We start from the raw sequence: 12,921 nt of genomic DNA, 5'->3' as shown, positions 1-12,921 counted from the left end.
AATAAAATCTTTAAAAAATTTTTGATCTACTCTAATATCACAATTCCCAAATTGCACCGAGACACCCCAGGATGTTGCGAACACACAGAATCGCCATGGGGTATTTTAAATTTTGAGGGCAACACGGCGATATTAGATACATGTTAGATATCACAAACTACTAGCACGAGGTAGTTCGCTGTCTCAATGGTAGTGTGAACTACATTCCTTATGATCATGCCATGTTTTTTCAAAGCTGGGTTTTCAGCAGTTACTATGATAGAAAGTAAGCACTGGGCAAAGATCAGTGTGAATCAGAAAATGGGGGTGGGGGTGTGTGTCGGATTTAAAGGGTTGAGAAGTTGAGAAGCTGTGTGGCATCCAACAGGCACACACATCTCACTAGGAAGTAATTGTGATTATTAAAGAATGGAATTCAAGTATTTTTCTTTCAACTAATGTGAACTGGTTTTTCAAATGGCGACTCAGTTGTTAGGACATAAATATTAATTGAGTCATTTGGACCTAAGTATTTAATATACAGAATTGTTAAGTATTTCTTTTAGCCTAAGAGCACCGAGGAAAAAATTACCAAGACAAGGGCACCATGAACCACGGAGATCTGGGAACCTCTGCTCTAACACATTCATTCTGTCTTATTCCTGAGGACTTCCTTTCTGGAACTTTCTGCCTCTTGCTGCAATCTGTGTGAAGCTGTCACCTAGGAGCAACTTTTAGTCTTTTCCTGTTGCTCCCCCATGGCCTGGATCCTTTGATGTCATTTCTGTTCTTTCTTGTTTTGCTGGAGCACATTCTTCAGCTTCCTGAGAAAGAGTATTTGGAAAATATTTTTACTATCTGAAGGTCTGAAAATGTCTTTATTCTGCTTTCATTCTTGATTGATAGTGTGTCTGGGTATAGAATCTTAGACTGAAAGGAATCTTTCCTCAAAATTTTAAAAACATTGCTTCATCGAGTTCTAGTTTTCACTGTTGTTATTGAAAAGTCTGACGCCATTCTCACTTCCTGTTCTTTGTATGACGTCTGTTGCAGACATCGTTGAAAACATTGTCCTTTCTCCCATTGAGTCATCTTGGCACCCTTGTTGAAAATCGATCATCCACACATTCAAAAGTTTATTTCTGGGGGCGCCTGGGTGGCTCAGTCGTTAAGCGTCTGCCCTCGGCTCAGGGCGTGATCCCAGGGTCCTGGGATTGAGCCCCATATCGGTCTCCTCCCCTGAGAGCCTGCTTCTTCCTCTCCCACTCCCCCGCTTGTGTTCCCTCTCTCACTGGATGTCTCTCTGTCAAATAAATAAATAAAATCTTTTTTTAAAAAAAGTTTATTTCTGGATTCTCTATTCTATTCCATCGGTCTCAATGTCTTTTCTTTTCTTTTTTTCAGTAGGCTCCAGCTGGGTGTGGCTTGAACTCACAACCCTGAGATCAAGAACCGAGCTGAGATCAAGAGTCAGGTGCTCAACCAATTGAGTCATCCAGGTGCCCCTCAATGTCTTTTCTTATGTAAGTACCACAGTGTTTTCTTTACTGTAGCTTTGCTGTATGTTTGGAAATGAGGAAGTATGAGTCTTCCAGCTTTGGTGTGGTTCCTCCCCGCCAAGATTGTTTTAACTGTTGAGGCCCCTTGAGATTCTATATGAATTTTAGAATGGGTTTTTCTATTTCTATATAAAAATACCATTGGGATTTTCATAGGGATTACATTGAATCTGTGGTTCTGCTTTGGGTAGTATCATTCCAATAATATGAAGTCTTCCAATCCATGAACATATGATGTCTTTCTACTTCTATTTATTATTTCCTTTAATTTCTTCTAGCAAGGCTTTATAGTTATCAGTGTACAACTCTTACTCCTTAATATTTTATTCTTTTTGGTACTATTGTAAATGGAATTGTTCTCTCTTTTTTTTTTTAAGATTTTATTTATTTATTTGACAGAGAGAGACAGCCAGCAAGAGAGAGAACACAAGCAGGGGGAGTGGGAGAGGAAGAAGCAGGCTCCTAGCAGAGAAGCCTGATGTGGGGCTCGATCCCAGAACACTGGGATCACGCCCTGAGCCGAATGCAGACGCTTAACGACTGAGCCACCCAGGCGCCCCTGGAATTGTTCTCTTAATTTCATTTTTGAATTGTTCATTACAAGTGTATGGAAATACAACTGATTTTTGCATGTTGGTTTTATATTCTGCAACTTTTCTATATTTGTTTATGAACTCTAATTTTTGTGTGTGTGGATTCCTCAGAGTTTTCTACCTGTGAGATCTTGTCATCTGTGGGGTGCTGTATGCAACTGATAAATTATTGAACACTACATCTGAAACTAATAATGCACTATACATTGTCTGATTGAACTTAAATTAAAAAAAAATCCTGTCATCTGTGAACAGAACTCATTTTACTTCTTCCTTTCCAATCTGGATGGCTTTTATTTCTTTTTCTTGCATAATTTCTCTGACTAGAACCTCCAATACGACTGAATAGAAGTTGTTGAGTAGAGTTCAATAGAAATGGTAAAAGCAGGCATCCTTGGCTTCTTCCTGGTCTCAGGGGGAAAGCATTCAGTATTTCACCATTGAATATAATGTTAACGGTGGGTTTTCTTCTATAACCTTTCTCATATTGGGGAGTTCTCTTCCATTCCTGGTTTATTGAGTGTTTTTTTCATGAAAAGGTGCTGAATTTTGTAAAATGCTTTTCTGCATCAATTGAGATGATCATGTGTTTTTCCCTTCATTCTGTTAATATGGTGTATTATATTCATTGATTTTTTTTTTTCTTGTATGTTGAGCCATCCTTATATTCTGGGAATAAATTTTACTTAGTCATGATGTATAAGCCTTTTGATATGCTGCTGAATTTAGTTTGCTACTATTTTTTTTGGAGAATTTGGCATGATATTTATAAGAGCTATTGGTGTGTAGTTTTCTTACCATGTCTTTTCTGGCTTTGGTGTAAGTATAACGTGGCCTCCTAGAGTGAGTTAGGAAGAGTTCCCACCTCTTCGATTTTGTGGAAGAAATTTTCTTAGGGAAAATTGGTGTTAATTCTTTAAATGTTTGATAGAGTTCACCAGTGAAGACATCTGTCCTGGGCTTTTCTTTGTTAGGAGGTTTTTGATGACTGGTCCAATCTTACTAGTTATGGGTCTATTGAGATTTTCTATTTCTTTTTGAGTCTGTGCCTCCAGGAATTTGTCCATTTCATCTAGGTTTTCCAATTTGTTGGTATACAACTATTGGCAGTATTCTCTCTTTTTTTAAAGATTTTATTTATTTATTTGACAGAGAGAGACAGCCAGCGAGAGAGGGAACACAAGCAGGGGGAGTGGGAGAGGAAGAAGCAGGCTCCCAGTGGAGCAGGGAGCCTGATGTGGGGCTCGATCCCAGGACCCTGGGATCATGCCCTGAGCTGAAGGCAGATGCCTAACCGACTGAACCACCCAAGTGACCTTATATGATTTTGATTTTTAGGAATTTATTAAGACTAGTTCTGTGCAGGATGCCTGGGTGGCTCAGTGAGTTTCTTATAGACCATATATAAATAGATCTTGTTTTATTTATTCAGTCTGCCTATCTCTGTCTTTTGGTAGGAGAGTTTAATCCATTTACATTTAATGATAGAGAAGAATTTACTTCTGCTGTTTTCTGTATTGTTTACATTTCTGTACATAGAAACAAATTTGTATCTATTTGTTTTCTGTATGTCTAACATGGTTTTTGTTCCTCAATTCTCTCATTACTTCCTTTTAGTTGATTTTTTTGTAGTGTTCCATTTTGATTCCCTTTTTGTATATTTTTTAGTTATTCTCTTTGTGGTTAACTTGGGGATTATAATTAATATTTTAAATTTATAAGAATCTAAATAATACCAACTTAGTTTCAATAATATGCAAACACTCTATTCCTATACATCCCCATCCTTCTCCTTTATATTATTATTGTCACAGATTCTATTTTTATACATTTAATACTCATTAATATAGATTTGCTACTATTATTTTATACATTTGCCTTTTTAATCATATAGGAAAAAGGGAAAAGTTACAAACCAAATCGAAACTATAATAATACTGGCTTTTATGTTTACCTATGACTTACTGGTGTGATTTCTTCCTATGTCTTCTGGTTATATCCTGTGTATTTTTATTTCAACCTGAAGGACTCCCTTTAACATGTCACGTAGGTCATGTCTGTTGGTAATGATTTTCTCTCAGATTTTGTTTATCTATAAATGTCTTAATTTATCCCTCATTTTTTTAGAGAGAAAGAGAGCACATGTGCACATGAGTGGTGGGGAGGGTCAGGGGCGGGGGAGAGAATATTAAGCAGGCTCTATCTATACCCAGTGCAGAGCCTGATGCTGGGCTTAATCTCTTGACCTGAGAATATGACCTGAGTTGAAATCAAGAGTTGAGCACTTAACCAATGAAGCCACACAGCCACCTCATTCTTGAAAGATAGTTTTGCTGGATGTAGAATTCTTGATTTTTTTTTTTAGGACTTTAAATATATCAGCCCACTGCCTACGGCCTCCAGGATTTCTGAAGATAAATCATCTGTTAACTTTATAGAACAACATTTGTACATGACCTGTTGCTTCTCTCTTGTCCACTTTCAATTTTTTCTCTTTGTCTTTGGGTTTCAGCAATTTGAATATAATATGTGTGGATCTCTTTGCGTTAGTCTGCTTGGAGTTAGTTGAACTTCTTGGATGTTTATATCATGTCTTTCGTCAGTTCTGGGAAGTTTTCACCATTATTTCTTCAAGTATTTTTCTTGCCCCTTTCTCGTCTGTGATTTCTGTAATGCATATGTTGTTATATTGATGGTGTCCCACAGGTTCCTTGGGCTCTGTTCATTTTCCTTCACTCTTTTTTTTCCTTGTGTTTTTCAGGCTGGATAATTTCAATGGCCTTATTTTTAAGTTCACTGATCCTTTCCTCTGCCTACTCAGATCTGCTATCTGAACCCTCCTGGGAGTTTTCATGTCAATTATTGTATTTTTCAGCACCAAATTGTCAGTTTGGTTCCTTTTTATAATTTCTCTTTATTGATAGATAGTCTCATATTTTCTACATCATTTTCCTGGTTTCCTTTAGTTCTTTTCCATGCTTCCTTCAGCTCGTTGACTATATTAAAAACAGTCAATTTGATGTCTTTTTTTAAAAAAATATTTTATTCATTTATTTGACAGAGAGAGACACAGCCAGCAAGAGAGGGAACACAAGCAGGAGGAGTGGGAGAGGAAGAAGCAGGCTCCCAGTAGAGGAGCCCGATGTGGGGCTCGGCTGGGATCACACCCTGAGCCAAAGGCAGACGCTTAACGACTGAACCACCCAGGTGCCCCCAATTTGATGTCTTTGACTAGTAATTCCTATGTCTGATCTTACTGGATATGGTTTCTGTTAAACTTCCCCCTACTCCCCCCCACCCGTAAATAGGCCATAATTTCCTGTTTCTTTGTATGTTTTCTTTGTATGTTGAGAACTGGACATTTCAGGATATTATGTTGTGGTAACTCTGGAACTTTAATTCTCCCAATCCCCAGAGATCGTTGGTGTTTGCTTGCTGAGGGCTGGGAGCATCTCTTTATGACTCTCCCAAACTATTTCTGCAAAGTGTGTATTCCTTATTGTGTGTGGTCACTAAAGTTTCTATCCCGTTGTCTCTGCTCATTCCCTTCAATATCGTGGTTGGAGTACTATCTCCTTAAATTGTTCCATGATGAGAAAGCTGCTTCAGCCCATGGGGTTTCAAAACAATGGCTGGCCTTGGTGACAGTCCCTCAGTGATCTAAAGGGGCAATCAGCGATTAAAACACACAACCCTGATGTTTGGGGGACAGTTCCTTATTTCCCATCCTGGCACTTGTAAGCTACACCAGGAGCGTAAACATGGGCTTCTGTCCTCATGACTGCCTGCTAAAGGGCTGGTGGCTAGGGAATGGTAGCTGCCATGAAATGTGAGAATTTAAGAAAATTTACCAAGTTCTTCATCAGTCTCTACCCTGGACACTGTAAGTTTTCAACTAGACTCCAGAGCTCCAAAACGATTGGTTCAGACAGCTCCTGCCAACTCAGTAGTTACTTGGATGGAGGGACAGATTCCTATAGTGTCCCACTCTGCCATCTTCTGTGATGTCACTCAGTTGCTCTGTTTTTAATCCCTCCTAAGCACCCCTGCCCATTCCCAGCTTCAGGAACCCAGCCCCTCCACTCCTGAGCTTGGAGATTTGTGGTTTGTAGAGTCATGCTCACCAGTGTCCCCTCCAAGGCACCTCTGGTGTTACTTTCTCTGCTCTGCTCTCTCAGATTTCATTCTTCCTTTTCTTTCTGCCTTTCGGAATTCATCGAAATCCTTCACTGCTCTTACTTCCTCATCTATCTTTGTTCTTGTTGGTTTTTACCTTTTAAAATTGCTTCACTTTCACTGGGGCAGGGTTGGGAGTGTGGGGGAGGGGAGGAAATGCCTGAGGTCAAGTCGTTGTTTGTTTTGTTTTTTATAAAGAAATAATTGACATACAATATCATATTAGTGTCAGGTGCACAACCTAGTGATGAGATATTTATATACACTATGAAATGGTCCCCACAACAAGTCTAGTTACCATGCATCACCATAAAAAGTTGTTACAATATTATTGCCTATATTTCCTATGCTGTATTTTATATCCCCACTTCTTGTTTGTTTCATAACTGGAAGATTGTACCTCTTAACCCCCTTCACCTTTTTTGTGGAGATCTAGACATTCTGAGTATAATGTTGTGGTAAGTCTGGAACTTGCATCCATCCCCCAGCCAAGCCACTGGTTTTTCACGGGAACTCCAGGTTTTGCTACTGTTAAACATCTCGTTTCAGTGCAAGGCAGCATGCTACCTTTTGGCTCTTATTTTGTTCCTCTACCTGTTGGCTATCATGGTGGGGCAGAAAGTGCAAGGTTTTTCCCACCAGTGTGGCCAAGCAGCAGCAAGATGGCCAGCCCTGGGCTGCATTTTAGGGGAAGATGAGTCAAAGGAGGATGTCTGGGGGCTCCTGGGCATATTACAAGTGGGGACAATGAGTCCTGAGCGTGCCAGCCCCAGGCCTTCTGAATTCCAAAGCAGCCCGCTTCCATGGCTATGTTCTAAGTGCAATCCACCTTGAACTCAGTGCATGAATAATAGGCACTTGTGATGCTGCAGGTTGTCCCAGCCATCAAGGTCCGAGAAGAGTAGTAGGCCTCTCCTCAGATCGTGTCCCAGGTGCCCACATGCTTTCCCAGGTGTAGCTGCAGACGGGCGTCAATAACCCCCACAGGCTGAGGGAAGGCACCTCCTTTTTCTGTTCTTTGGTGTTTAATATTGAGTTTCAGCCTGGCTCATGATCACAGCTGCTGTCAAAGGACCTACAGGAAAATCCATTTTTATTGAAGCTGAAAAGGTCAGTTTCCTTGGACGTCTCCATGGTGAAAATCATAAATGTAGCACACTCATACTCTGTATGATATTTAGGCTCTCCAGCAGGAGTGACCCTTGGGAAAAGACACCTGAGATTTTAATTATGTTTCTTGTCCTTCTGGGTGACAGTTGCTGCAGAAGAGACTGGCTGGCAGGCCATTTCCCTCCCTGGGTCATAGGGTAGGTAGGTGGTCAGGGACTTGGCAACCCTCCCAGGTGGCATCTGGCTTAGACGGGGCACACTCCCAGTGGGCCCACTGACTCAGGACAGCAGGTCACTCGTTTGGTCTACAATGTGGTCTAGTAGTTATGTGGCTTCTGCTATTCAGGGCTTGTCCACTGATTGATCCGGATTTAAAGAAGGATGGGTCTCTTCTCTCTGTCTATCTAGATGCCCCTTGCAGATAAGGGGCCTGGTCTGGGAAAGCCTGACTGGCTGAGAGTTAGCCTGTGTGCACTGCCAGCTTCTGGTCCCTGAGGACTCTCTTACCACCTGGTCCCTCTGGACAGCCCAGGGGCAGGGCCAGAAGTACAAGCATATTGCATTGAGATTAATGATGATAGGCTGAGAGCAGGAGCAGGGAAGGCTAAGCAAGGAGGCAGAGGAAGAGAAGCAAAAAGGTCAGGGCAAGGCTCACTCCGAGGAGGATAGGACTGTAGGGGTACAGGGAGACAAACTAAGGCCAGCTGGTATGTTTGTCCTTGAAGGCCCTTATTCTTCATTCATCCAAGAGATTAGATCATCCCATCAGCTCTCCTTCGATGTTTATTTGTTTTGCCTGGTATACAGTGAACCCTTTAACATACAGGTCAGATCTGCCTCAATTCAGCGAGTTTTCCTCTTTTGTATTTTTTAATGTTTTTCTTTTCTGCTAATTGTGTTCTATTCTTCATTAACACTCCTCACCCTTAGCGGATTTCCAATATTTTTGTCTCCAAAGGTGCTGTCCCCTCTCTGATTACCTTTACCTTGTCTGGACCTTTTTTTGCTGTGTTCTGAAAAATCCTCTTGAACTCACTCTGCATGTCACTGAGTCAATTGTCCATGGGGCCTCTACTGTCACTGGAATAAATATTTTCAAAATTTGGTTTTTCTTCCTACCTTGATATTATCACAATATGGTTTTCTGCTCCATCCACCTTTTCTTCAGCTGTTTGTGGCTGAGTTCACCCTCACTCCTGGGTCTTTGCCTCCAAGTTGGGGCATGCTCCATTCCCTTGCATGAGCGAAGTGCATCCCTCTTGTTCTGGGATGGGGTTCCTGAGGGCAGACTGAAACTGCCTCAGTGGGGGAAGGGACAGTTCGACAGGAGCCTGACCACAGAATTCTGCATGGTGTGGACACTCAGTCTGTCCAGGCCCAGCACAGCCAACTTCATGGCTAGTGGCCCCTGGGGGCAAAAGGTGCTCATGCTTGACCCTCTCTAGCCCACCTCTCTGAGTTAGAAGGTTCTGGAAGGAGTTCTTCCACACCAGTTAATGCTAAGGTCAGATAAACCTCCCAGCACCCAGGGCTGATGTGATCATGGCCCCATGGCTGGGGCCTCTGAAGGCCCTTGAGATGCAGTAGACACCAGCCCCCACTTCCCCACGACCGCGCTCACCACAAGCCTTACCCTGGAGGGGAGAAGACCTGTGTCATGCCCACCAGCATCTCCTTGACTTACCTTCCCTGACACCACGCCTTTTTTCACTTCCTTCCACACCCAGGAAAGAGGACTGTGGGTCCATGTCAAGCGACCACCGCACTCTGGTTCAGCTGTCTAGCACCAAGCAGAAGCTCCCTGAAAGTTTACCAAGTGGCTGTGGCTTTCCTTGAATGTCAGCAAGATGGTCGGGGTTTCATTTTTGCATTTTTCTCATTTCAGGGAGGGATCCAAGGCCTTCTCCTCACACCACCCCCTCCACGCACACAGTTCATGCCTGTGAAGTTCCGTGCTCCATCCATTAGGACCCTCTGACTACTTTCTCACCACACGTGCCCATGGCTAGAGTTTGAGGAGTAAACTCCCCAGGGAAACTTGCACAAGGGGCAAAGATATTGTTGTTGTGATAAAGTTGATGGTACGTCTCTGGGAAATGTGAAGATACAGAAAGCTCAGCTCCTTCATCCAAAGATGGAGAAGACAACAGCCCCTCCTTCAAGTTCCGGGCTTGGATTTGACCCCAAATATCTGCAAAGCCCTTCCAACAGTGCCGGGTACGTGGAGCAGGTCACTGAACGATGCTTAGGCTTTCCTTATCAGAATAGAAGTTGTCGCTCATTCCTGCTACAACCCGGCATCCTCGGTTCAATCCTATGTTAGGCTGAAATCGCATTCTGTATCTACAGCGATACCGGCAGCAAGTGTCTAAACTACAGAAAGCCTAAGGTTGGGATTATCTTCTTACCTCCAAGTCAAGCCTTTACTAAGGAACATTGGTGGATAAGCATACTACTTCCAGGGGGAAAACACCACTGTGCTACTAAGTTTATCCTATAACACTAATCTTGCCCCAAACTCGTCTAGGAATAATAATTTATATATATACATATATACGCACACACATATACATATATACACATGTGTATACATACACCCATAGATTCATATGCACACACGTGCACACACACACACTGAGTAGTGACTTTAGATGGACTAATTAACACCTAATATTTTATCCCTTTACAGAATTGAATATTATCTGGTCTCCTCTTTGGGACCCACAGTCAGCCTCTTCTTCCTGCAGGGCCTCTGAAATGCAGCCTCATAGCCCAGATCTCTACCCACCACCTCACTAGTGCCTATTCCTGAAATTCAAAATAAGGGATCTTCCCCCCTCTCAGAGCACAATGAGCAAATGGAGATAATTCCGCAAATGGGGATCTGTGGCCTGGGGCTGAGGCAAAAGGAAAACCTTGTGTATTTTCCAGCATCACAGCTGGCCAGTGTCTGCACCAGGAAGCTCCCCCATGTCTAGACTCAGCTCAGAGGTCTTGGCACCTCGAGGCCCTGCTGGCCCTACTGCCTGGCTGGAGCAATAAGCAAGGAGGGCTGCATGGAGGAGGCAACACTGTGGGCTCAGGTGGGCTCTGATCAGGCCTGCTGAGTGGCCGCAGGCTGCTGCACAACCTCTGTGAGCTTTGGTTTCCCGCCTGTGAAATGCACGATACCACTCCTGGGTGAGAAGTATTCTGTGGAAGGATCAACTCTGTCCTCCGTCCTGCCCACTGGGTTACCTCCCCTCTGGACTAGAGGCTTGGCAAGCTGTCTACACTGGCGTCTCTGTCTACTATGTCCCAAACACTCAGCCACTCAGGCTGCTGTCTCAGGTGCAGCACCCCCCCCCCCCCACGTTGTCACCAAAAAGGGCAAGTTCCGCTCACTCAATCTCCATCCGAATCCCTTGACCGCACCCGGTTCCCCGCCCCTCTGCCTGTCCCAGCCTGGAGGCGGGAAGAGGAATCAGAGCTCTAGTGACCCGGCTGCTCAAGAAAGGTGCCTCAAAGCCAATAACGACCCCATCACTGCAGGCCGTGCTGTGGGCTAACCCCCAACAAGCCTGCAGGAGACCAGGCCTCCAGTCCAGGCGGTGAATTCCCACCACGGCAGGGTGTAGAGTGCCTGGGGTTTGTCCTGTCTCCCCAGCAACCTCTCTAGCCCTTAGCAAGGTCTGTTCCCCAGGACAGTTCTGGCACTGGTGGATCAGAGAGCTACCCCCCATCCCCACTCTCCTCGGGTGCGACTCTCGGTAGCTCTGTGGTCAACGAAGACAGTTGTTCCCGGATTAGGAAGCTCAGGTCATGCACACACATATACAGGCACCAATGTGCTTATCGGAGCAGGTGCACACATACCCTGCACAGATATGTCCACATACGCTCTTACGTATGTGTGTATGCACGCCCCCCACACCCATGTGCACAGACACAGACGCCCAGGTGTTGGGGCACCTTTCTGTCTTCAGGGGCCCAGAGGCCGAGGGCCTGGCTGAGTCCGGGGGGGAGGGGGGGGACGGTCTGGCTATCCTTAGCTGCCCTCTCACCCGGCACATTCCCCCCAGCCTGCTGTGTGGGCTGTCCCAGGAGGCGGCGCTCATAGTTATTAGTTATTTAGTTTCCATTTGCTTCCCCTCACCAAGGAGACACCAGCAACCTGAGCTGCCCAAGGGGATGAGCTGTGTGCGGAGCTTCACCCGATTCATTTGAGAAGGTAACGCTGGTGTCAGACTGTGTCAATTCCCAGGTGTTAGACTTTATTAAAAAAAAAGCAAAACAAAACCCAGTGTCTGGTCTAGACATAGATCCTCTGGTGAACGTGCACACACCCGTGTGTGCACACACACACATCCTCAAATGCACAGACGAGTCACACCGCGTGCACGCTCACACGTGATACACACACCGACACAAGCATGCGTGCTCACACAGATGTGAGCGCGCCATACACATTTTTGCAGACACATATGCACACTGCACAGACACACATACACGTGTACAGCCATGCACACACACGGGAGCCACACGAAGTACACACAGAGGCATGCACGCAGGTAAGCACATGCAGAGAAACAAGACTGCACGCGCACACACGCGCACTCACACCAAAGCTGGTTTGGGGGTTCTGCCCCATTTTCTTCTGCCTCCCGGTTCTAGGACGGGGTCTTTGGCAGAATGGACAGGAGACACCCCGCTTGGCTGACCTCTAAGAGAAAGGAAGCAGAAAACCCTGACTCCACCTTCTCCCTATTTCTCACAGGTCTGCCTGCTGGCCCATCCCTCTCTCCAGGCTCCCTCCCTGCCCCTATCGGAGCTGGCTCCAGGTCTCTCTGAACCCCAGCTCTGAGCTGCAAAGGAGCTCTCCAGAGACAAGCCCCAGTGCCTTGGCCCCACGACGCTCCACCTCACCCCAAATAACCCCTCCCCCATAGACCACCCCCTGTGCTCCTGGTCTGCAAAGTCCTCTTCCCTCCCACAGACCTGGAGGTGGTGGGTGCCTGCTGCAAACTCATGCTGGTGGGGACGACCCCTTCCCTGATGCCCCCTCTTCCCGCCAGGCGGAGCTGGGCCCTTGTCCCCTGCTGGCCTAAGCTGGGAATCCCTACCTCCATTACTGTCCTTGTCACGCCGTCACTGCATGGGGCTTGGCCGTCTCTGCCACCCATGCAGCCACTTCTGGAGGCTCAGGCTCTATCCTCCTCGTCTGAATGTGCCAGGAGCCTGGCTCATGGTAAACCCTCCATAAATATATGTTGGCAGAATGAGGGAACAAACGAAATGCACCAAAGGTGCTAAGTTTGTCAGCTGTATTCTGATTGGAGGTTCGGACGCAGGCCAGCCAGAGAACCCTCCCTCTCAGCTATTCTGTTTTTGGGCTCAGCTATGTCCCCAGAGGGAAGGATCTCCATGGAAAACGTTGCGAGGAAAATGCCAATTCCTAGGTCCGTTAGTCAGCAAATGCCCACCTTCCTGGGGAAGCTCCATGTTCTCAGTGAGAGGGGAAGCTG

Source organism: Ursus arctos, unplaced genomic scaffold, assembly GCF_023065955.2.
Source record: "Ursus arctos isolate Adak ecotype North America unplaced genomic scaffold, UrsArc2.0 scaffold_19, whole genome shotgun sequence".
NCBI lineage: Eukaryota > Metazoa > Chordata > Mammalia > Carnivora > Ursidae > Ursus > Ursus arctos.
Note: the sequence above shows the minus strand (reverse complement) of the source record.